We start from the raw sequence: 26,354 nt of genomic DNA on the forward strand, positions 1-26,354 counted from the left end.
GGAGAGAGAGAGAGAGAGAGACAGGGAGAGAGGAGGTGGGAGAGAGAGAGAGAGAGGGAGAGAGAGAGGAGGTGGGAGAAGGTTGAGATAGAGACACTCACATGACAAATCCTGGGGTAGGAACCAGGTTTGGAGGAGTGGAGTGTGCAACAGGTTTGTTCTGAGCGGGCATGGAGAACTAGCCCTCTAGACACCTTGCAAGGCGTAGTGGTCTGAAAACACATGAGGAGCAGGGGGGTGAGGAGACAAGCTAAGCAGAAAGTCCTCGAGAGGCTGAACAAGGCTGCCTCCAAGGGTAGAAAAGATGGGACAAAGAGCTGCTCTCAGAATTCAGTAGTCAGGCCTCAGTCTATCAGCAGTCTCTGATCTGAGTGAGAGGTCTTGGGCCTCCAAAATCATCCCCAAAGGAAGCCAAGAGAGTTACTTGTCTTTCTTTCTGTTGGTCAGCGAATGGGGCAGGGGAACCTGAGCTGCAGGTCTCCATTCCACTTCTCCCTCAAACATCATTGAATTCAGTCGCCTTCTGATGAAAGCCACTCGGCTGCTCTGAAGTTCCTGACCTGCTCCCACAACGTGTGTGAAGAGATCAGACTGATGGAAAGGCTCTAGAGGTCACTCCAAATCCTGAACTCAGGGTAAAAGAATCAGAACAATGACTGTGGCTTCCCGCCCATACCGTGGCTGTCTGGGCCTGGTCTTATAATCACTTGTCCTTTAGTAGTGGTTAAGGTCAGTGTGGGTGGGAGGGCAGGCATTTTGACCGTGGGAGGCCTGCCTCTGTCTCTAGCCTTGCCCTGCCAGTTCTCAGTGCCCTTTGGAAGTTTATAGTCATATAAATCGCAGAGTCCCATACCAGGCTTGGAGCCTGCGACTATAAATAGACACGAGGTAAACAAGGTGGCAGATGCAGGGGCTTGGGACAAGACAGAAAATCTGCCCCTCTTTGCTTGATCAGGGGCCAAGGCACACCCGAGGAAAGGGATCTCTTCTCTCTTCACCTCCTTTCTCCTGACCCCTGGCTACCCATGCTCTGGGCTTCTAGTCTTTTCCCTCCAGGGAGTATCATCCAAGGTGATTTTCTGCTCCAAGTCTCCCTATTGGCTTGTTCTGTTTCATCTTGCCAAGTTAAGATGGGGGAGGGCTGTCTCCATTACTCTCACTGCCCCCCATTGGCTCCTTCCACCTGCTTCACACCCTGTCCCCAGTCCCTCTAACAAGTGGTGCCCCTGCTAACCACAACTTTGCCACCAGGGGTGCCCTGATCCCTTCCTCCACCCTGACAGCCAAAATGATGCTAATGCTCTCAAGATGGCAACTTACTAAGGAACTGGAGAAAGGCAGCAAAGATCTGTACTCTCTATCCCATAGTCCTTGCCCGTGCACAGACCATAATAGTGCACAGATTTCCTGTCATTGGGATCGACTGGCAGCTGCCTTGCTAACTGGAGTTTCTTCCCATCGTTCCTGGGTTTCACAGTCTGGATCCCAGGGCATAGACAATTTAGGGGACGCGGCTCATGGATCTGTCCTACCTTGCTGCAGTCCCACAGCTGGGCTGATTTACTGCTGTGCACTTGCCCGGGTCGTAGCAGTTCCTAGACTCCAGTGTCCCTTGAGAGATTTCAGGCCCCACTGAATTTCAGTACCATAATTAGCTCTCTTTACCCATATTGGAATATTCTGAATATTCAAGTCTGAAAGAGCTTCACTCCTTCCCAAGTCTGACTCTCTAAACGTACTATAGAAATTAGAACTGGTCTGTGGTTATTTTCTCTTTCCAGGTGAATAAACTGAAAGCACCGAGAGGCTAGGCGCCAATCACAGCAAAACAGCCAATAGCAGCTTCGATGCTGAGGCTGGGCGTGCTCCTCTCTAAGCTTGGATCTTCACCCAGGACTTCAACTCCAGTTCCTGACAAATTTCCTCCATCCCCAGAAACGGGCTAGCTGCCTTCATAGGTCCCTTCTCCTTTGAACCGAGTTTCCACGCAGCCTCTCACACAGGGAAAGGGAACAGAGTCTCTGTGAATGCTGACTTTATGTGGCTCTGCTTCCAGTTCTTCCAACACCCATTCCCTGAATCTCCCGATGGCTTACTGGGCAGATGATCCTGAATGACATCCTAGAAATCTATCTTCACAAGGCCTAGAGGAGGCATCCCTCCACTGTGGGAAGACACTTCTCTTGCTAATCTTTCTCTTCCAAAATGCCAAGTTCTTAATTTGTTTATTTTGGGACAGGATTTTACGCAGTCCAGGCTGGCCTCAAAATCATTACACACCCAATGAAATCATTGCACACCCAATGATAACCTTGAACTTCTGATCCTCCTGCCTTCACCTCAGATTAACAAATGTGCACTCATGGTGCTAGTATCCAACCCAGGTCTTCATGTGTGCTAGCCAAGCCCTCTGTGAACTAAGTTACAGCTCCAACCCTCAGTTTCCTAATTGAATGGTAGGGAAGAATCAAAACTGTTTTATAAATGATATCCCCTATGTCCCAGATGTGAAGGGCACCTGTGTGTACACATGTGCACACAGTCATCAGATGCATGTCTATGCTCTGTGTGTACACAGTCATCATATGCATGCACCTATGCTCTGTGTGTACACGTGCACACAGTTATCAGATGTATGCACCTATACTCCATGTGTACACATGCACACACAGTCATTGCACACATGCACCTATGCTCTGTGTGTACACATGTGTAAACAGTCATCACACACTCACCTATGCTCCGTGTGTACACGTGCACACACAGTCATCATACGCATGTACCTATGCTCCATGTGTACACAGTCATCACACACACACACCTATGCTCTGTGTGTACACATGCACACACAGTCATCACACACACTCACCTATGCTCCGTGTGTACACATGCACACACAGTCATTGCACAATGCACCTATGCTCTGTGTGTACACATGTGTACACAGTCATCACACACACACACCTATGCTCTGTGTGTACACATGCACACACAGTCATTGCACACATGCACCTATGCTCTGTGTGTACACACGTGTACACAGTCATCACACACACTCACCTATGCTCCGTGTGTACACATGCACACACAGTCATCATACGCATGCACCTATGCTCCATGTGTACACAGTCATCACACACACGCACACACCTATGCTCCGTGTGTACACATGCACACACAGTCATTGCACACATGCACCTATGCTCTGTGTGTACACATGCACACACCATCTTTATACGTATGCACCTATGCTCTCTGCACCAGGCTGTTTGGGAGGACTTAGTCTGTTCCTGCTGCAATTAACAAAATACAAATAACATTATTTTCCACACTTTTGGAGGATAGCATCAAATAGCCAGAAGATTTTGGGTCTGATGAAGGCTCCCTTTCTGCTTCATAGATGGTACAACTTGTTGCGCCCTCTTATGGTAGGGTGGAAAGAAGGACAAATAGGCTCCCCCAAGCCCTTTTATAAGGACGTTCGTTAATTCTATTAAGTGCTCTGATACAGTCATGCCTTACAGGCATCTCTTAAAACTATTGCAGCAAATGTTAAATTTCAACAAGGATTGTGGGGGGGGGGCACAAACGCTGAACCCATAGCAGCCTCCTAAATTAGAAACAAAGTCAGACTCTCAGGGTCCATATGTCAAATGAGTCACAGGAAGAGAAAATAAACACAGTGTGGTTTGGGGGCCTAGGGAGTGAGAGCACACTTCCCTGTGCTGCTCTGAGGCAGGAGCCAGGGCGAGGCACAAGTAATAAAGACAAGGAGCAAGGCCTTGCTCCTGGACAGCTGGGAAGGAACTCCTTTCTGCTGAGCTGTCAGATGGATGCAGTCTTCAGAGGAGAGGGAAGACGCTGACAAGGGTCAGGTGGGGAGAGTTCAGAAAAGGAGTCCAGTTACCCCAGACTACACCCATCCTACAGCTGGACTGGAGTTCCCAGGATGCCATCTGGGAGTGCTTGGGATGTGCGGCAGCAGCTGGGAGGATGGTTATGGTCCATTCTGCACCTGTCCTACCCCAAAGCTGATGATGTAACAGCATAACAATGTAGCAGAAAACAGGAGGCTTTGGGGCGCTTAATCTGGGGGGGTGCAGATTGGTCCAGTTTTCGGTGATGTGTGATAAGGCAGTGGCTGTCTGCTCTGTGCTCAGGAACCCTGCAGTGAGCAGTCTGTGTCAGGGCTCACCATTTAATTCCAGTCCTTCAGCCAAGGGTTCAAACCAAGCTATCTTCTCCTAAAGAACAATGACCTATCAGCTACATAGACCCATGCTGGAGATCAGGCAACACGTAGAAATAACCGGCCCGTGACTGGAAGGCTTTTTGTGAGAAGGGGTCATTCAGCGGCTTGAGACTCTTCAGTCACCCCCCCCCAAGCATCTACTTATTCCTTCCTTCCTGCTATAGTTTTTAGCTCAAGACCCCCCAGCCCCCAGAAGGCCCATGTATTAAAGACTTAGTCCCAGGAGCCGTGGACTTGGGAGTCTTGACTCCAAAGGAGATTTCTCTTTCCTTTTCCCTCCCTCCCTCCCTCCCTCCCTCCCTCCCTCCCTCCCTCCCTCCCTCCATCTCCTGCCCTCAATCTTCCTCTTCATCCTTCCTCATTCTTTTCATTTCATTCTTTCTTCCTTCAGTGCTTGAATTTGAACCCAGAGCCTTCCACGTGCTGGACAAAGTCCTTATTTCTTCTTCCTGCTTCCCAACTATGAAGTGAGTGGTTTTGCTCTGCCACGGATGCCTGCCATGGTTTTCTGTCTGGTCACGGGCTCAAGACAACAGGCCTAATTGATCATGAGCTGCACTGTCCAAATAAACCAAGGTAGATTCTTCCCTTCACGTGGCGTTATCCATCTCTCACGTCTGGGTTCTTTTACAGTCTCTACCACCCTTGTATCTTCCATTTCCGCTTCCTCCAAAGGGCTCCGCACGCAGACCCTCTTCCCAACTTGTACTCGGGCCCTGGGCAATCAATCGTTTTAGCCCTCCAGAGACCCTCACCTTGGATGTGAACTAGCCCACAGATAGAGCGACTGCTCATAACTAAGCCTTCTTAGACATCCTGGGGCTCGGGCAAGAGGGGAAGACTGGAGAGGGGTACCATCATCCTCCAGACCCATCAGCTTCCTCCCTTCTTTTTCAAGTTCCAGTCCTGATCAGGCCCCAGAGAAGAAATCTCAATACCACTTTCTTGGCTGTTCCTTTCTTAATCTCTAACCTGAGCCCCCACAATGCCATTCTCTAAGCAGACTGAAGGCAATACCTATGCCTAGCCCACTTACTCTTGCACCCCAACATGATACTCAGAGATCAGGTTGCATAAATATTCCCTGAGAGTGTCAGGCTTCAAACTTCTCCAGGCCTTTTCCTCCTTTTCTTCTTGGTATTTCGCTTGCCAAACCCTGACAAAGACACTTGTATTCCCAAGGCAGCTTTTGAGGGGCTGTAGAGCGGATTAACCTCTTTCTGTCCCAGATGATGAGGGGCAATGCACGGATGCCAGGGTTTGGACCCAGAGCAGAGCACAAGGCCTGCCTGCCTCTGAACCTGGGGGTGGTACAGGTAGATCAGATGGCTGGCCTCGCTCATCCTTCCCGCCAAGGCCTCCTTGCCTGTATTTATATACGCTAAAGCCTCTGCCCGAATAAAACATCCATGTAAAATCCAATTTCCTCAGAATCTCTTTTGGAGCCTGGGCCTGAGATGGAGTAGGTAACCCCGGCGGTTACCGCCTGAACCGCTCCTGCTGGCTGCAAAGGTGAGGCCCATTTTTCAATTATCTATCTACTCTGACAGCAGCGGTCCAGCCATCGAGCCAAGGCAGGGGGGGAGGGGAGGAGGAGCTGGGAAGGTGGGATAAAGAGGGCAAAGTGTAGTGGGGGAAGAGAGGGATAAACCTAGGCAGACTCACGGGAGAGACCCTTGAGAGGGGCACCCAGTAGGTGCTCAAAAATTATTTGGAAAATGAATGGTCAGATGAGGGAACAGGCAGGGTGGGGGTAAGACGAGGAGAGGGGGAGAGCTGGAGAGACACAGAGTGGGTGGAGAGAGGAAGAGAGAGGGAGGGAAGGAGGGGGAGGGGGAGGGGAAGCAAGCGTGGATGGAGCCAACAAGAGGCTCCTGTGTCAATCCGTGGAAACGGGAGGCAGAGTGATGCGGTCACAGCTCCTGCCATCAATATCCTCTAATATAAATGTCAGTGATGCTATTTTCCGCGCAGTCATTTCGCACACTGCTGATTACATTAACGTATAATGGAGGGGCGCCGGCTCCACTGCTTTCTCCCCTAACCCTCCCCCCGGTGATGTGTCAATAGCCGCCTCCATGAACAAGTCAATTTTCTGCAGGCTTGGCAGCGGAATAAATCTGCCCGGCTATGGGGAGAGCTGGAGATATTTATATACCCAGAGCCTGCCTTCCGTGTGCGCGCTTGCGTGTGCGCGGCGGGCGCGGCCCGGACCCTAGCGACCCGGGAGGGGGGTGGGGGGAGATCCGGAGCGCGCCGCCGAGTTGAATGATTTCCAGCCTCGACTCAATAAGAGGAGAATTTAGAGCGGTCCCCGAGCTGGGCTCCCAGAAACAGCCTTACACGTTTATTTTCCTTAGCTGAACAGGAAAGGCGAGAATTATATGTGGATTTATAGGACAGGCGCCGCTCAACCCAAATGCTCCCGCTCCGGGGGGCCGGGGGGGGTGGGCGAAGGAGGGACGGGGAGGAAAGGAGGTGGCGGGCCCGCACGGGCCGCTGGGACCCCCGCTCGCGCGGGCTTGCTAAGACGCACCCCCCTCGCAGGTCGCTTTAATTACATTTGTTCCTGTCCTTCGTGAGGGCGAGACTTCGGCACAGCCCGCTGAGGGCTGGGGGGTGGGGGGGTAGAGGGGGGGTGATTGCAGGCCAGGACTGCCTGGAGTTGGGAGGGGAGGAGGGAGGGGGGCCGCGAGGAATGGGGACGGGGAGATCGGGAAGGGGGGCACTGTCAGCTTCAGCTCAGAAGCGGATCAATAGTACGAGATCTAATGGGCTAACTGCCAAGCTGGCGCACCGAGGCGCTGCCCGGCGGGGGCGGGAGGGATGGGCGAAGGACGGCGGGCAGGGAGGGGGAGGAGGAAGGCAGGAAGAGTGGAGATGGGAGAGGAAAGGAGGGGGGGAGAGGAAGGGGGACTGAGGGAGAGTCAAAGGGAAGGACGGTACAGGCGGCCCTCGCGGGGGCATCGCTTCAGCATCCTTCGACCCCAGGATGCGAGGAAGAAGGAACTTGTCCCTGAGCTGCACGACCCCAAAGCCTTTGGCTTCTCCGACCTCAACTGTGCTGTGGAGCCACCAGGGGGCGGCGCGACCCTGTTGGTCGCCAAGGGGATCTCCGCGATTCCTTGCCGAGCCTGTGACCTGTCGCCTCCAACGCCTGGTCCCCGCGTGGCGGGCGTCCTCTGCCCTCTCCCGGAGGCCTCACGGTGCGGCCGGGGTGGGAATAGGGTGGCGCCTCTGCCCAGAAATAGAAAGAATATTTGACTTTTGCTAGTATTGCGGTGGTTTCCCTGGGACCCTGGAGCAGTTTAGTGCCCAGAGACTGTCATGGAGCCTGGGGCTAGCCAATGGTTACTGTCAGCTCGGCCTGGGTATAGCATTTGAACCTTTACATCCTGATCCCGACATCGGTGTATGGAATCTTGGAAATGTCCCGACTTGAGGGGTCCTTCACCTTGCTGTGTAAGCCGCTAACCAGTCCAGCCAAGGTTGCTAGGGATCAATAGCATGAAGCCCAGTTTTAACTCCTTCAGTTCCTGGAAATTGGCTGCCCACCTAATCACCGACTCACTGACATATTTCCTTCTTTTCCCCAGCTTGGAGCCTGTCCCTTTCTGGACTGAAAAAGAAAATACAGCCCAACATCTCTGCCAACAAACTGTACCATCCGGAAGAGGAGAGCCTAATGGTAGTGGCACTTCAATCATTCCGGGCCTCTGTTTCTATCAGGATTGCTCGAAGAGTCTCCTTTAACACAAGCAAATTTACTCATATCCCTTCACTGCCAGGGCTGTGGATGTGCCAGCAGGGGGTTCTGGAAGCATGTACTTTATCAGAGTTCCCCCCATTTAATTCTGATGCATTCCCAAGTGGGTGTTACCCAAAGAGAGCCATTACTGATGTGTTGGGCTTTTTATGTTTTGTGTGTGTATGTGTTGGATGTGGTAGCTCAGCCCTAGGTATTTGCCCTTGTGAATATGCCCATATGTCACAATGTGTAAATGTAAGGTATCTGTGACACTGGGTACACAGGGCTTTATGCTTTTCTTTGTGTATCTATCCTCTGCCCTCCGCGTCTGGATGTCACCAGGCACCCAGTCGGTGTTTATCGAGAGCTCCTATTGTGTGTGTGTGACAGTGGACATGCCCGCCCTGATGAGAGTTGAGTGTGGCCCTGTGGTATGTTTGTGTCACACTGAGCACATCTCTGTGGGCTCCATTGTGGGGCACGGCCATTGTCTCCATGTCATTGACAATATGTGCTGGCAAGAGCTTGTGACACAAATGGAACGAAGCTGATCTGCCCCAGAAGCAAAGGCGGCAATGACCTTCTTTTTCCAATTATATCCTGGTCAGAGGTGAGCGACCTCTCTCTGCTGAGGCCGCTGCTGCTTCTCATGCAAACCGTGCAGAAGGGTGGAGATTAGAGGAATGCAACCGAGTCACGTGTGAAAACAATCAGCTATCAATGGAGTCAGATCAATGCCCCAGATTACTGATGAGCCCTGGGCTAGCGGTCACTTTGGAGTTTTCCCAAAACTCCAGAGGGAAGCACATAGTCCACAACCACACACACACACACACACAACCACACACACACACACAAACGAGGGACCCACATGAACTAAGACAGCTGGGGGCAAGTAGAAACAGTCGGGTTGGACTGGGCAAATGATGGCGGCTACCCCTTTTAAGTAGGTGGGCGACTATGCCTTTGGTTGGTGCTCTGTCTCTTTTCTAAAGGGGCAAGCTTCATTCAGCAGTAGCGGGAACTGAAAAGCTTGCACTCAGTGCTTTCTATTTTAGGTACGTGGAGTTAGGATTCTAAGTGGGTCACAGAAGGCAGTGTGGGGATTTAGAGGAAACTCTCATGTCAGGAACAAGAGCTGCAGAGGGCTTGTTTTGAGGGGGCAGCAAACTAATGTCTGCTCCACTGAGGCTGGAGACAGGTGGAGGCGAAAGGGCTTCTGGCTTTTGGGACAACTCGAACTCAGGAGGGGCCGGGGTGAGGGAGCTGAGCTTCTGAAGGACAGACCTGGCCCTAACCATATGCTGCAGGCTAACAGGCACTACCGAGATCTGAGCTTGAGAAGGGGTGTCCCCAGAGAACCCCCCATGGAGGGAAATGGAATCTGAGGCTCTAAGACTAACTATCGAAGCCAATCCTGGTCTCATGTGGTCCAGGGAGACATGAAAAGAAAAGAGGGTTCTGGAAAGGCCTAAGGACCAGATCAGACTTGGCTCTGGTGGCACCAAGCTTTAGCTAGCAGTCAGTGTGGCTGAGTCTAGAGCCCACACCAGCCAAGTTAAGATAAGGGGAAGTATCCTGTCCCTGTGCCAGGGGAGTATGGCAGGCAGTCCTCTGAGGCCCTGGGTTGTTTTAGAATTCCTTTGACATCATTTACACATGTCCCACTTTGCCATCCCCTATAGGAATGCAATGATAGACATGCAAAGAATGTCCATGGGGAATGTAAAGTGTATAGTGTAGTGCACAGCAAAGAACTTGAACCTGGGCTTGATGGCACAACCTTTAATCCCAGCCCCTCAGAGGCAGAGAGACAGGCAGGTCTCTGAGTTCAAGGCCAACCTGAGTTTCAGGACACCCAGGACTAAGTAGGGAGATCCTGTATCAAAACAAAATAAACAACAACAAAAGAATTAGAAAGGGCTTAAGATTCTCTCTCTCTCTCTCTCTCTCTCTCTCTCTCTCTCTCTCTCTTTCTCTCTCTCTCCTCCTTCTCTCCCTTCTTCCTTCCTCTCTCTTCCTCTACCCCTCTCTCTCTCCCTTCACCTCCCCTTTATCCCCTTTCCCCCCCCATCTTCCTCCCTCCCTCTGCTTTGGAAAATGTAGTGTTACATAAGGGTGCACCACCTGGATTCAAATCTCAGCTGTGCCATTTACCAGCTTGAGCTTCTTTTCTTCCATTTCCAGAATAGGGGTCCCTTCCTCTAACAATTGGTGTGAGCATTTTAGGTATTAGCATTTCCTTAGAAACAGTGCATGTTTGGCTCTTCTGGTCTCTCTCTCTCTCTCTCTCTCTCTCTCTCTCTCTCTCTCTCTCTCTCTCTCTCTCCACAATGCCTTTGAAAAGTCCCATTCTTGTGTCAGCAGAAATAAGGTGAACAAGGACTTGTTCATTGCTGGGATAAGATAATAGGGTGACCAGAAGTCCCCTAGAGGCTCAGAGTGTGGCTGGAGGAACAAAGAGAAGGGAGGGCTCTGCTGAAGGATGAAGTTTGGTGTGGATGGATAGAGAGCCTCCTTCTAGGTCAGCTAAGGTGGTTGAGGCTGGAACAGCATACAGGACAGTTTGGTGCCACTGACTGACTGACTGTTTCCTTTCTCTCTCTCTCTCTCTCTCTCTCTCTCTCTCTCTCTCTCTCTCTCTCTCTCTCTCTCTCTCTCTCTCGTATGGCACCCTCTGCTGGAGCCTCTGGTCCCTAGACTCCAGGAGGGCTGCATGAGAAAACACCTTTAGCCAAAGGGTACAAACTTTGCCAAGTTTCCCTGGCCCACCACTTGACCTTAGCTGCAGTGGCCCCTCTGCTGGCCTTAGCAGCACTAGAACTGGCCCTGCTTCTCCCTCCGTTCCTTCCAGCAGGCCACTCCGCAATGAGATGATGGATCACAGGGGTCCCATTCTACAGCCTGGGAAATGAGGAGCTGGAGTGTCCCTGAATTAGACCTCCTTGTTTAGCCAGGCTCCACAACACTCTGGAGAGATCAATGCAGACTGCTCAGCAAAATGGCCAAGCCATAGGCTCCAGAGACAGAGCACTTAGCCTGCACTTGCCAGTGGTTTCCTGGTTCTGTCACTCAGTAGCTGACATAAGCATGGGTAGGTAAGTCACTTTCTCCCTCTGAAAAGCGGCAACAACGCCATTGCCTACTTCGCCAGTTGCTGTGAACATGAAATAAGGCCGTATATTCTTTACCAAGTGTCTAGTGCAGGTCCCTAAGTGACCAGAAAATTCTCAAGAATTTGTCCAAAGAGGAACTTCCTCTTTTGGCAGGACTGGGGATTTTAGGGATCCCAGCCATGAAGTATGGGTTGCTGGAGACCTTATAGTCCCAAATTAGCTTTTTATTTTCTCAAACCCTAAGGTACTTAATAGCCAAGCTGATGCCTGAGTCTGTTGTTTTGATTTTTTTTAATATATAGGATGAGTGAAAGGGATAACATGGGGGGTCCTAGTTACTGTGCAGGAGAGAGCGGGTTAAGATAGGTAGGGGTGCTGGCATGGATTGAGTCACCCCTTCCCACTTTCATTGATTATTCTCCTCCTCTCCAGGTGTTTCTGTGGCCTTTCCCCCCCCCCTCGGGGTGGAAGTGGGGGCTGCTGGGTCCACTTCGGCCTTAGTTATTGTTTTAATTTTGGTGTTGGCTCCCTGGTGCCTGGGAGTAGATAATGAAAGAGGAAAAGAGAGGTCAGGGTGGTGCCCAGGCAGCAGATTTCCGCCCGTCAGACCGGGCCAGGGCGGGTGGGGAAGTAGTGGTGGGGGTTAGGTTAATATCAATAAAGCAATTGGAGTCTCCGAAGTGAGGAGCTGCAGAGCCAAGCACAATGGCTTCGTGTCCTGGGAGCCTAGCGGGGCACTTTGCCTGCTCACAGAGAATCCTCAGAACGGGGCTGGGCAAGTGGGTGGAGGGACGATGAGGACAAAAGCTGGATGGGCACAGCTCAGCGACAGCAAAGGGCGGCACAGAGCAAGGGAGGCGTTGGGCTCTTACCATTCTCCGTTGTCTTGCTGTGTTTCCACGCAGGGAAGGGTTGGATGTGGAAGCTCAGACGGGAAAGGTGTGGTGCTGATGCGTCTGCAGGTGGAGAAAACAGAAACCGGGAGTCCGGAAAGCAGGAGGACTGAGAACACCGGGTTTTGCTGTCAGACAGACCCAGGTTCCTGGCTGAGTCTTAAGTATTGGCTGTGACTTGAGGCCAGTTATTAAACCTCTCCAAGTGTCATTTTCCTCTTTTGTAAACTGGCAGTAATAGTGATGCTGACCTCATGATGTCTTTGACCTTGTCTCCGCACAGGCACAGGGCCGGGTGTTCTGTGAGCATACAGCACACAGCTATCCCTACTAAGCTGTTTTGCTCAGCTGTGAAATGGGGCTATCAGTTGTAACTTCTCCATAGGGGTCTAAGGGGGAACAAATTAGATCAAGCCTGAAAGTGCTCAGCACAATGCCCGGTACATAAATAAGCCCTCAATACATGTTAGCTGTTGTTATTATATTATTTTTATCTTTATTGTTCCCCGCTGTCTTGGAACTGATGATTTAGTTGAGTAGACCGAGGCCAGGCCACTCCCTCTTTGGCCATCTAAAGTCTGTGGTCCTCTCCATAATGGCTTCCTGAAACCCAAGCCCACCTAGACACTTCTGGTTCCTCTTTTATAACTGGGTAGACAAACCGACACAAGTTCCCAGAAGTCAAGAGGGCTCCTGAGGTGGCAAAAGAATGGACCCCTGTGACCCTCTCTGCAGGATGCTCAGGTCTCATCTGACCTTCCTCTGGAGTTGGAGGGGTTGGACAGCAGCAGGTGCTTGCGTGTTTCTTATGGAAGACTTTGGGGGGGTCAGTTGAAGAACCTTCTCCGAAACCCTCACCTGCCCCTGCCCATGCCCGCCTAAGGCTCCTCCCCTTTTCAGCACAGTGATGAAGTAGCGGGATGGAGCAGACTGAAAAAGAGGGTGGTTAATGGTTCCCACTTGACCTTTCCTCCCCCACTCCCATCCCGACCCCAACCCCCCCAGCAGGCAGGCAGGCTGAGGGGATGAATGGAGGGCACGATTTTCACATTAATGGCAGCATATGTTGTGTTTATTGACACCGCAGGGTTGGTGCTTGTGGTGGTTGGGGTGGGGGGGGCGCCTGGGAGGCCACAGGCAGGAGGGGCAGGGGAAATAAGAGGCAGAGGGGAAGGCTGCCTCAGGCAGGGAGGGGTAGAAGAGAGCCTGGGGCCTGGGGTAGGGAGGAGGCAGGAGCAATATTGTAGCAGGAGCACACCAGGTGCTTGCTGTCAGCCTGAACAAAAAGAAGAGTCAGCAACTCTGGGGGGTGGAGGCGGGGAGCCACCGCCTGCTCCAGCCTGCAGCCTCTCCCCGTTAACCCCTGCTCTGCCACACAGCTGTGTGTGGAGGGGGATCTGGGGCTCTCCCCAAGCTTCGGAGCTTCCTCCCTACAAACCCTGTTCTCTTCAGAGACACCAGATAGGTCCTTTCAGTCTTGTGGGAAATGCGGGTACCTTTGTGGTCAGCAAAGGCCGAATTTTCTCTTGCCTGGAGGAAAAATCTGCCCCTCTATCTGGTCTATGCTTTTTATGCCGGAGGATTTAGGCAGTCCTAGAGAAGTCAGTAAACCTGAGTGGCAGGGGTCAAATGACCTTGAGTGTCTGAAGGGGAGCCTGTGTGAAAAAGGGCATAGGAAGGGGTGATGGGACCTTTGCTCCAGGTTGCCTGTGAAGACCCCCTCAAATCTACTGTCTCTGCTTGGACCCGGATCCCTTGCCTTCGGCCAAGTCCCTTCTGCCTGGTAGAGATGGCTCTCAGTTGAGTGTGTATAGACAAGGCTCCCTCAGTTTTCAGTCGTGAAACTCGGGGCTCATCTGAGGATACCAAGTTGGTGGAGACAGTGAGGTGGCAGAATGGGTTCCGGACCCTTCCTGGTGGGAGATCCTGGCTGCGGAGCACAGGTGCAAGTGGGTATCTCCCCAGCCTCCCTGTTCTCTGAGGCCCCCAGAAAGGGAAGTGTGTGTGTGTGTGTGTGTGTGTGTGTGTGTGTGTGTGTGTGTAGAGAGAGAGAGAGGGAGAGAGCTAGGCAGAGAGAGACAGAGACAGAGACAGAGACTGTGCACTGTTGAGAAGAGAGAAAGGAAGGGGAAGGACAGAGCTAGGCCCCCAAAGAGGTAAGAATTAGGGATTATGGCTCCACCTTTGGTTTCTGGTCCCCTCCAGACTTCCACTTGGACATTAACTTTCCTGTTGGCTATTCTAGAGCTTATGCCTGGTTCCCACATGCTTGTGGAACGTGTAGACCTTCTAGAAGCAGAAGGTGCCTCGTATACCCACCCTCTGATCCCATCTCTGTCCACACAGCCAGGGTGACTGCAGTCGCAGAGACCTAGGCCTGCAAGGCAGCGGGAACCTTCCTCAATCTGCCTCTCTGGCAGATAGGACCATCACGAGCCTGGTCTTTGCAGGCCCTCTTCCGTGTAGCCGTAGCCAAGGCACTCTGAGTCCCGCCCCACTCTGGGCTCTGGGCCGGCCCACGCCCCCCTTCCGCACGCCTCTCACCCCACTCCAGCTGCGCACAGAGCAGTCCCCGGCTCGGCTCCAGTTCCTCAATGGCCCTACTCCCCCATTACCCTGATGTCGGCCCTTCTCCCCCTCGGCTTTATCGGCTCTCAGCCGACTCCGCCAGGGTAATGAGGGCCCTCCTAATTACCATTGCAGAAACTCCACTTACATTAACAGCTCCATCCGAGGAGCTGCAACATCTGCTGTGTGCAGGCAGGCGCCCCTCCCCCGCCCGCGCTCCCCGCCCCTCGCTGCTCCCCTGGTTCCGGGCCCTCTTCCCCACCTTCTCTGGCTCCCTTCTCCAGTCCTCCTGTTTTCACTTCTCTTCCCGTGTCCTCCTATTACCCTATCAGCCCGTATGCCAGAATGAAAGAAATGGGTACAGAGACGGGGCCCCAAAGATAACGGGAGATGGAGACATGCAGAGACTGGACCAGAACTCCAAGATCTTGACTCATAAAGTCAGGATCCTAGAAGGTTTCCAGGAACAAGTAGAAAATGGAAGCAGCAGAGATTGTGAAAGAGTTGGAGTCTGGGATGGGGCCAGTTGCCTGTATGTATGGGGGGAGGGCTCTCATGTGCACCATGTGCAAAGGTATGTGCATAGTAAGCATGGATGTTCATGCAGTGTCGTGTAGTTTGTATGCTGTTATATCCAAGTATTGGGCATGGAGGATTGTGTGTCTGTCAGTATATTTTACTTTCATGTGTCAGTATCTGTATATTAATAATGCATTTACATCATCTTTATGATTTAATTTGTCTACATGCATTTTATAAATCTGTGGCTCTGTGCATATGAATTGACTTGTCTATCATATAGGCGATTTTGCGTGTATATCATTTGAGTGTGACTTATGCATGCACACGATCCAGGTTCAAAGTCCACTGTGCGCATGTGTGGATTCGTGGTGCCTCTGGGAGCCTTTGCGTCTCTGCATGCATGCCTATGCATGTGTGTATCATCTGTGTAATTATTTGATGAGACTGGGAGCATGTGTGTGTTCCTGCTCCATGGGGGATGACAGGCAGTTGGGAAGACGCTGAGCCCATTTTATCTGAGGTTAACAGGGGTCACGATTCACTCCTGGAAGTCCCCCACCCCATACAATTAAGCCTCAGTGTGGTGGAAAGACAGCCAGCAGACATTAAGAAAGGTCAACAGTATTATCAGCTCCTAATCCAATTAGTTACTGTTTATTTGGGAATCCAGCTTCAGGTCAGCTTCTAGAGAGGAGGCCTGGAGAGAGGAGGGTGATATGATAAGGATGGGGTGCAAGAAACTGTGGAAAGTGCTGGGGCTTTGGGGGCACGGATCCCCAAAGCACCATCACATACAGCGCCTCCCATTGAACTGGGCAGCTCTGGGAATAGACAGGTTTTCCTGGACGGGCTGACACCAAATCGTCTCCAGACATTAGGGGTGTAGAAGAGTCTCCCTCGCCATGGGACTCTCTCTCTCTGTCTTTTTCCAGCCTCCAAAATAAAGGGAAGCAGAGCTATTCAGAGGGGCTGGACCAGGACTCCAAGAGACAGGCTGCCTCAGTTGTGGCGGCTTCCCCCGGGATGGGAGAGTCAGAGGAGGAGATGTTGGTAAATGCACTATTAGCTTTTGAAGCCACTCCATTAATCCTGCCCTCTATTCCGTTTCCCCTCTTCTCTTCCCACACGCTTTCCCTAGCGAAAGAGGGACCTGTACTCACTCCCACCTGAGGACGTGCAGGGGCCTTATCTTAGCCCTATGGGGTTCCCTGGTTCCTACTGAGTGTAAGAATGAGGGAAAGTGAGGTCTCATGGCCTTGGGTAGAGAGCAGTCCAGTAGTTCTGAGGGCCTGGGCAGGAGGGAAACAGCTGGGTGACCTTTACTCTGCTCCAAACCTCTTCTGCTTCCCAGACATTGAGGTAGGGGGGAGGGCTTAGCAGGAATAAGGAAGCTGTGTACTGAGTTCTTAAGTCAGATCCCTGGATGCCTCCTACCACCTTAGAAGTCAGGATAGGCAGGAAGAGAAAAGAAACATCATACACCAATGGGCTCTTCCTGAGTCCAGTCTCCTCCTCCAGGAGGAGACCCTCACGAGCTGCCCACACTCCCTGTCTTTTTCATCACACATTCATGAACACTTAGGCATGGGCCCACACACTCCCGAAACTGCCTCCTGCAAAGCTCTAGATCTGGGCAGGGTATGAAGACATTGGCATTGGTTCAAGGCTTTGCAGAAGATTCCCCTGAGAGCATTCCTTATTCCACCCCCAGAAAGACGATGACTATGCCTTGGATCTCTAACCCAGCTGTTCTCACCCTTAACCTAGCATGAGAACCACCCAGACAAGCTCTTAAAAGTTGTACATGTCAGCCGGGCGGAGGTGGCGCACTAAGGCAGAGGCAGGTGGATTTCTGTGAGTTCAAGGCCAGCCTGGTCTACAGTGGGTTCCAGGACAGTCAGGACTACACAGAGAAACCCTCTCTCAAAATACCACCACTATCAGCAACAACAAAAATTGATGTTTAAAAAATGTCTATTTCTAGTCTATGCCAACTCTCCTCCTGGTAGCTGCTGGCATTTAACCTAACCTGTACTGTTTTTCTCTTAAACGCTAATGAAATGATCCTTGAGTCCATTTCCAAGTCACTTCATTATTGAAACTGAGAACCCAGAAAGGGACCCTCAGTTTCCCAGTAACAAAACTAGAAAAATGAGACGTTTGGGGAGGAGATAGAGAAGACATTGAGCAAAATGGAAGGGGAAATATGGGGTGGGGGTACCCAGGGTGCAGCAAGGAAGATGGAGTAAGGTTGGGCGAGAATAAGTAAAATGGAACATGCGTGTATGAAAATCCTATGTGGAAATTTTAGTTTGTAAGCTCATTAAAATATGTAGGTTAAGTAAGTAAAAGTACACACTTGTGATAAAAAGAAAATCCTATGAGGGTGAAAGTGATAACATACCATCATGCAGGAGGCTGGGGAAGAAGGAAGAGTGTAAGTTTGAGGCCAGCATGGGCTACATAGTTCGATTCTGTTAAAAAGCAAAGAAACCATACCAAACAATTATAATTCACATCCAGCCAGCATTCACTGCCTCTCACTTAAATGTATCTTACAGATGAGGAAACTGGGGCTGGAGTGGATTAAGCATGGTGTTTTTTTCCTTCTTTATTACTTCCCTCCTTCCTTTCCTACCTCTCTTCCCTGTCCCTCCTTCCTTCCTTGTTTCTTTGTTTCCTTCTCTAAGAACGGTTCAGATTTCGGGCTCCCATGGCCGAGGGAACCTCTCTGTGGAGACCCTCCTTTGAGTTGTCTGCCCCAAGCACAACTTCTTGGACACTCATGGGACCCAGCAACCCTTTAGTAGGGTCTTCCTTAGGCTCCACAGAGCAGCTCTCGAAGGATAAGCCAGGTTCCTGCTCCCTACGGTGGCAGCAGAGAGGCAATGCCGCATTTGGCCATATTTGGCCAGAGAGACGGTTCTGTGCTTACATACTGGCTCTGTTGCTTACCATTCGTGTCACCTTTTTCAAATCATTAGTCACTCCAAGCCTTGTAAAGTCGAGATAGTAATGATTTCTTGCAGGAGCTAGTGTGTAGCTCTGTGGTAGAGTATGTGCTTAACATGCAGAGGGCTCTGGATTCAATCCCCAGAACCAAAAAAAAAAAACCCAAAAAAACAAAAAAAAAAAAAAACCTTTAAAATTTAATATGTTCATAGGGAGAGAATGAAAGGGAAAAAATACTCTTTAGAGTTGTTGAGATTAGGGATTATGAATAGTAAATTTCTAGTGCCGTATCTGATCCAAAGGTGATTCGGACTATCATTATGAAATATAGAGAAGGCAGCACACTCCCTGGAATGACTGAGACTGCAAAGACTGGCAACTAGATCGCATCCATGGCTGGGGCAGTAGAGTCCCTTTGGACCAGTGTTGGTCAGTGCTAACAGTGAGCACATGGCGTGTCCTACCCTTCAGCAGAGGTGCTCCCGGGACATGCAAGCTTGTGGTCATCAAAAGTCAAAACAGAAATGTTCAAAATAGAAAATGTTCACCTTAGTCTGGAGTAGTCCAGCTTCTCCATCAACAGGAAGATGGGTGAGTACTCCAAAGCAAAGGGAACAGGAAAAACACAAGAATGCAGACAAGTCTCCCGGAAACAATGTTGCCTGAAATAATTCGTGAAGTATGACAGGAGAAAGACCACGATGAAGGCAAATCGGAGGCAAAGCTGAGCTGACCGCAGCAAGACCTCCCCTGCACGTCAGCTGGGGAGCTTGTGTTGAACTGGGCACCGCGGCCTTGAGCTGGGCAGAGTAATAATGGAGTTTCTCCAGATACCTATGGTAACTAGAAGATTAGCGTTGAAACTGACACAGCAACAGAAACTGGCGCCTGCTGCAGCCCCCATGATGCTGGACCTCAGGCTCTCTGGGGGACCGGGTCTTGTTCCAGGAGAACCAGAGCACAGTGACAGGAGTGGGCAGGAATGGGTGTTAGAAGAGGATTGGATGAAGCCACAGTCCCAGGTTGATAGGTTCCTTCCTAAGGCCCCCTGGCGGCTGTGGTCATCTGCAACATTCCTTTATCTCTGGGAAGGAACACTGAACTGTGGTTCCTGCCTTGAGCTTCCAGCAGGGGCAAACCCTGTGCAGACAGAGGAGGCCATGTGGAAAGTTAAGTGTAGGGACTACGCTACAGCAAGTAAGTCCAGGATGTCTGCAGGAAAGTCCTGGAAAACAGACTAGCTAAAAAGCTGGAAAGCAAGTCCTCTTTGCATGTCTGTCTCCTCCCTAAGCCACTTGCTCCTGTGTGGTCCTGGGCACATCACCTTCTGAGTCACTGCAGGAGGTGGGGGTTCTTGTGGTACCTGCTTCTCAGAGGAGATCTGAGGGGGAAATGGAGCCAAGCATCCTAAGCAGTCAGAGCGTGTTGGCAGCATGTTGGGGTTGGCAGAAGCAGAAGATGGTGTCTCCGTCTTTCACTAAGACCATCTGAAGGCGTGACTCACATTTGTCTAATCTGTGTAAGGCCTTGGGTCCAATCCCCAGGATAAACACGAACAAGCAAAAAATGAATAAAATCTAAATTAAAAAAAAACACTAAGTGCTTACTAGGTGACAGTTTTATACATTGCAACCTGCTAGACCTTCCAGGATAAATATTATTATCCCAATTATGAGACCCCCCCCAAGAAGAAAGTTGCCCGAGGTCCTTCTACAAAGATGAAATCTGAACCCCATATTATTGACGTCTTTCTGTCCAGTTTCTAGGTCCCTTTAAGTGAGAGATACCAGAAATGATGCAAGTAGATACTGTACAGTCAATTACAGCATCTAACATCTGGAGGATGCTCTACAGTCTGGGATCCCTATTTACTCCACTGGAGGAAATTCTCTAGCCCCATGGCCTGCTTCCTGCCATGGCACATGGGGTACTCCACCAGAGGGACTTTACCAGCTCTGTCCTAAGGGCCTGTCTTCGATAGAGCCCGTTAGACAGTGAATGGGAATAGTGCTTGTATAGTCATTGATGAATCCGGCTCAAGGCCTGGCACGTGGTGGCTGACTTGGCCAAGTGAATGACTACATGACCAAATGCACACATGACTATCCTTATACCCTCAAATATACGGAACCCATCTTTAAGATGTCTCCCCCACCCACGTGCTGCCCCTCTGAATTCTCTATTATTTACACACACCAGTGTACAATGGGGCCTCTCACCTCTGCTGGTGAATACTCATGACTCATACGGAGCTCATGGACCATTGTGAACAGCTGCTTCTGCTGATCATGGCTGAGTGTATGAATGTGTAACATGGCAAGTATGTAGAGGTATGAATGAGGACCGTGTGAGTGTTTGCATAGGTCGATTGTGTTAGTGTGTATGAGCAAGCATAGCTGGGTATCTGAAAAAGCATGTGATGTGTGGCCACATGCATGTTCACATAAACCTGAGGCTCCCCAAATCCACCCTATCCCCTCAGACTATTAAAATATGGAAAGGCTGGGACTAGAGAGATGGTTCAGCAGTTAAGAGCAACAGGGGCTCTTGCAGAGGATCTGGGTTCAATATCCAGCACCCACGTGACATCTCACAACATCTGTAACTCCAGTTCCAGGGGACCCAATGCCCTCTTTGATTCCCAGACATTCTTACAAACAAACACTTAGGCACATAAATATACACAAAGTTGAATTTAAAGATAAAAATATAGGAAGCAACCACAAGGTTTTGTTCCAATCCCTCTTCTTCGTACCTGCCGCCCAGTCCTGCTCCTTTTAAAGAAGTTGGCCCTGTCGATTTTTCTGCAGCTCAGGGAGGTTTGGGAAAAAAGTGGGTGATGGGGGGGTTCTGCGGTCACCACTGTTCGTCCCCGTCATCCACTTCCCTTTGCTATGCTTCCTCGCCACACCCACATCCTGGAGAAGACAGATCGCAGCCACTAGTGTCTTCCCCCTGGGGTAGGGTGACCCAGGACCCACAGACCTCCGTGGTAGCTGATCACCCAAACACAGCCTCCTTATTGTCCAGGCTCTTGTACTCTGGTCACTGGGACTCGGTGCTCTTCCTGGGACCCTTCCCGCTTCTGATATGGTCACGTGCAGCCTGCCTTCAGCCACTGTCCCCAGCTCCCTTTCCTCCAGGCGTGGCAGTGCTTCCGGAGGGCTCTGTCCTTGGACATCATTTCTCGGGGGGGGGGGGGATCTCAGAGATCTTCTGCATCCTTGAGATTTAGCCATCTTCCCAAGGTGGAGCCCTCTCCTGGGCAAACACGGTCACTGCCACAGCTTCACCTGTGAGGGAGTTTGGTTTGGGTTTTGCCTTCTCCTCCAAGAGCCAGTCTCTCTCCGGGGCTGCTAATGGGTCCTCTCAGGGTCTCTCCCCCAAACCCTGGACATGGACGTCCCCTTGGCGCCTCCTTCTCAACGTAGCCTCTGTCGGACTCTAAGCCCTGGCCGTTTGCCTGCCAAACGCCTCCCGCACCCTTTGTTTATGAGGCCTCCCGCAGGGAATCCACAGAGCCTCTGCCCAAGGCTCTCCAGGGGACCCTCTCTCCCTTCCCCCATCCCCAGGGCTGCCGTCTGCATCTCAGGCACAGATGGAAGTCACTCACAATCTTCACAGGTCCAGGAGGGTTGTTTTTAGAATATCCCCTGCTCACATCACGACTAAGTCACTACACCCTTCTGTTTCAGTAGAAAGGCTCAAATCTTCTAAAGCCTGCTGGCCTCTACTGACCCGTTTCCATTCTTACCACGGGAGCGCCCTGTGCTCCCTTAGACCCGACTCCCGGCCAGGGACTTTCTTGAGACTTTCCAATCCTGGGTCTCAGCCACCCTCCTCTGCAGCTACAGGATCTTAGATGCTTGTTCTAACGTGTGTTTTCTTCTCCTCACCTGTCTAATCCCTTCTCATCCTCCCAGAATCTACCCTGATGGCACTTCTCCAAACAGCCTTGCCTGCGCTCCTAAACCAGCCTTCCTGCGGCTGAATGGGCTCACACTACCAGGAACACCTCCCTGTGGACATATCTACACTTGTACTTCGATGTTGAGGAGATTGTTGCGGTTAGTGTCTGGCTCGCTAGAGAGCTGTGAGATGAGGAGCCTGTCTTTAGGCATCGCTGAATCAACAGGGCAGTGTCTGCTGTCTCCAGGCCTTTGGTGAACATTTGAGGGATGAACTGAAGAGCAGAGTTAGACTGGAAAAGGAAGAATTTTCACCATAAACCAGGAGCTCCCCACTCAACATCTGAGTTCTTCTAGCACGCTGTTCACCTGCCCAAGAGTTTTTGGTGTTGGCAGGAGAGATGGCTGAGCAGCTAAGAGCACTGGCGGCTCTTCCAGAGGACCCCACTTTGAGTCCCACAAGTCACAGGTAGTTCACTCACAAGCATCTGTAACTCCAGTGCCAGGGGATCTGATGCCCTCTTCTAGCCTCCTGGGGCACTGCATGCGCGGTGCATATACTTACACTCATGACGTAAAATTTAAAAAAGATAAGTTTTCAACGAGGGAGAGTGAGAGAGAAGAGGAGGTAAAATAATTAAGGCACACCATATGCATGCGTGGAAATGTCACAACGAAGTATCATCATCTTCATTATTGAGACAAGGTCTTGCCACGTAACCCAGGCTGACCTCGAACTCAGTCCTCCTGCCTCGGCCTCCCACATGCCAAGAATACAGGCATGAGATAGTGCACCTGGCTTTAAAATGTTTTGTTGTTGTGTTTTGATTTTCCGAGCCAGGTCTAGCCTCAAACTTGATCGGCAGGCGAGGATGACCTTGAATCTCTGATTCTCCTGTCTCCACCTGCTGACTCGTGTGACTACAGATGTGTGTCATCACGCCTAGTTTATTCGTGTCACGGGCTGAGCCCCAAGGCTTCGCGCATGCAATTTGCTAACTGAGATGCAGCCGCAGCCCCTTCCCACTCTTATTCATTACTCATCACTGTTATTTGAGTGTGTGACGTCTGCGTGGGAGCGAAGGTGTGTGCGCGCCAACGTGCATGTGTGGAGGACGGATGACAGCTGGTAGGAGTCATTTCTCTCCTTCCACTCTGGGGTCCGGGGATCAAATGCAGGTCAGCAGGCTTGTGCGGCAAATGCTCTCACTTGCTGAGCCACCTTTTTTCCAACCTCAATTTTTCTAAAGAATTTTCTGGAGCTCCATATGACCCCACAAACTAAGGCTCAGGAACTCTCAGATTTTTTTTCCAAGCTTTTCAAATAGATTTTCTTCCTTTCTTTCTCCCATTTTCCAATTAGGGGTGTTTTAAAATTGCATTCATTTAATGAGCGCGTGCATATGCCATGGTTGGCCACGTGAGGTCAGAGGACAACTTTCAGGAGTCAGTTCTCCTACACGTGGGTCCTGGAGACTGAACTCAGTTTACCGGGCTTGGCGCCCGGCACCTTTCCCACGTTGAGCCATCTCACTGATCAGGTTTGTTTTAAACAGGTTTCCTGTAGCCCAGGTTGGCCTTCAGCTCCCTAAGTAGTTGAGGATGACCAGGAACTCCTGATGCTCCTGCCTCTACCTCTGTGCTCAGATCGCAGACTTGTGCCAACACATCTGACTATTTTCTTTGTGCCCCCCCCCCCGTCTTGGCTTCCAAAAAACCAAGTCAGCAGCACACACGTGCCTCTCGATTAGTAAGACCTTTATGCCATTCTTTCTACCTGGAAGAACTCTCATTTCCTGTTTATCTTCCTTTATAGTCCGTACTCATCCTCTGGGGCCAGAATTTGGCCCCAGCTCTTACACAGAGCTGTTCCTCTCATCGGATACTTGCTGAGCTCTTGTGACCTGTGCTTTGTTCAGAATATCAGACACTGCTAACCTTGCTTTTTCTGCAGTCGAGTTGAACTAGTTACACTCTCAGCCCAATGGCTGTTGACCTTGAAGAATCACAGTGACCACTGGTTCAGCCAGCGTCCAAGCAACTGCTAAGAACATGCTTCCCAAATGCTAACATCAGGCAACAGCTTCACGGTTCATGTCACATCCATATTCTGTCTAGAATGGTATTTCCTTGATAGTTTTCTGTAAATCAATATGCTGTTTTCACTCCAATATGTTCATCCTTAAAAATACCTTATAGAAAAAAAAATACTTTATAGGGCTGGCACGGCAGCACACACCTTTAATTCCAGCACTCAGGAGGCAGAGACAGGTGAAACTCTGAGGTTGGGGCCAGCCTGGTCTACAGAGTGAGTTCCAGGATATTCAGGGCTACACGGAGAAATCCTGTCTCAAAATAACAACAAAGTCAGCTAGAGAGTTGGATGACTGGCTAAGAGCCATTATTGCTTTTGTAGAAGACTTGAATTTAGTTCCTAGCACACTTGTGATAGCTCATAACCGTCTGTAACTCCTGTCCCAAGGAATCCAACACCATCTTCTGACCTTCGAGGGCAACAGGCAGGAACGTGCATGCAGGCAAAACCTCATACACATAAAATAATCTTAAAAAGTTCTTTAAAGTTATTTGTGATATGATACCATTGTGAATAAAATTAAGAGCAGTGAAATTCGTGGAGAGACAGGGTCTTACTGTGTATCTCGGACTGACCTTAAGCCTGCAACCTTCCTGCTTCAGCCTCAGCAGCTCTGTTTTTATAGTTAAGTGCTAGGACTGTACATATGAATCAGCACCTTCGGCTGAAACAGTTAAATTGTGCAGTATAAAGCACAGGTGATGAGGCACATATGCACCTGGGAGCTGAAGCTCCTGCCTGAGACTGACGCTGGTTAGAATCTTTCCGGGTAAGCCACGACCTTGTAGTGTTACACAGATTGGTAAAAATGGGTTAGATCAGGATGTGAGAGTTAGCCAATAAGAGGGTAGAGCTAATGGGCCAGGCAGTGATTTAATTAATACAATTTTTGTGTGATTATTGTGGTGGTTAAGCTAGCTGGGTGACGGAACGCAGTCCGTTCCTTCTCACAACTCTCGGTTAAGAAAAATTGGGTTTGATGGAGGAATACCCCCTGAAAAATCTCCGATAGGGGCAGATGGTCAGATGATCCAATGCTTTAGAGCACCCCTGTTGCAGTTTCTTCTGAATTCTACATCCAAAACAGCTTCAAGACTTCTGACTGAGATGACCAAGCCTCAAAGAATACTCCAGTCAGGACTTGACCATAATCTTAAATTTTCTTTGGGTCCCAATAAGATTATCAATGCCCCCAATCAGCAGGAAGTATCCTAGAAAACTATGCCCACATTTCCAAAATATGGATTATGGATGTTTGTCTTTGTTTAGAATGTTGGTTACAAGTTGTTATGGACAATGGTCAGGAAAAAAAAAAGCTTAACAAAGTAGATTAGATCCAGGGTCTTGTTTTGGAAAGAAAAAAAGAGAAATACTGTGGCTTTTATACACTATAAAGATTTGCCACTCATATTGGTTTAATAAAACTCAACCAGACTAGGAGAATTCTGGGAAGAGAAAAGGCTTAGTCTGCAGTCACCAGCCAGATGGAGAGGGAGCAAGATGAGAATGTCCCACTGAGCATGTAGCTAAATGTAGATAAGAATTATGTGTTAATTCAAGTTGTAAGAGCTAGTAAATAATAAGCCTGAGCTAACAGGCCAAAGAGTTTATAATTAATAGAAGCCTCTGTGTGTTTCTTTGATACTGAATGGCTGCAGGACTGGGTGAAACAGAAACTTTCATCTACAATTATGGGCTGGAGAGATGGCTCAGTGGTTAAGAGAACCAACTGCTCTTCCAGAGAACCCGGTTCAAGTTTCAGCACCCACATGGCAGCTAACAACTGTCTGTATGTTTGACACCCTCACACAGACATACATGCAGGCAAAACACCACTGCACATAAAATAAAAATAAATAAATTATTTTTAAAAACTATGATTATTTATTTTCTTGAGACCAAGTTCCAGTGGAAGGAAAAAAAGAGAGAATGGACAAGGAAAATGCTTTCTTACTATTGATTTAGAGTAACTTAATATCACATCCCAAATCACCTGGTGTTCTGCAAAAGGACCACGTTCCCCAAGCAGATACAAAGCTATAAGCTAGAGGGTGCCTGCCTCATCAGCAATCTTGCCTCCAATATGAGGGAAGTTTTGACTCTGCACTGAGATTCTCAGCCTCATCTTCTGCCCTTTGATTTGCTCTCCCTTCCATGCCCAGCACACGCCTAGACATACATGACCCTGCAATTTGTGTATCAGTTGCTTCATGTTTGAGTTGACACTCTGGAGCAGGAACCAAGGCAGAGTTTTCATCTGAAGACAAAGCAGGGAGACTGGGGGGTATAAGTCAGGAGAG

The sequence above is a fragment of the Alexandromys fortis genome, unplaced genomic scaffold (assembly GCF_014885135.2).
Source record: "Alexandromys fortis isolate MF-2015 unplaced genomic scaffold, M_Fortis_MF-2015_v1.1 scaffold_16, whole genome shotgun sequence".
Lineage (NCBI taxonomy): Eukaryota > Metazoa > Chordata > Mammalia > Rodentia > Cricetidae > Alexandromys > Alexandromys fortis.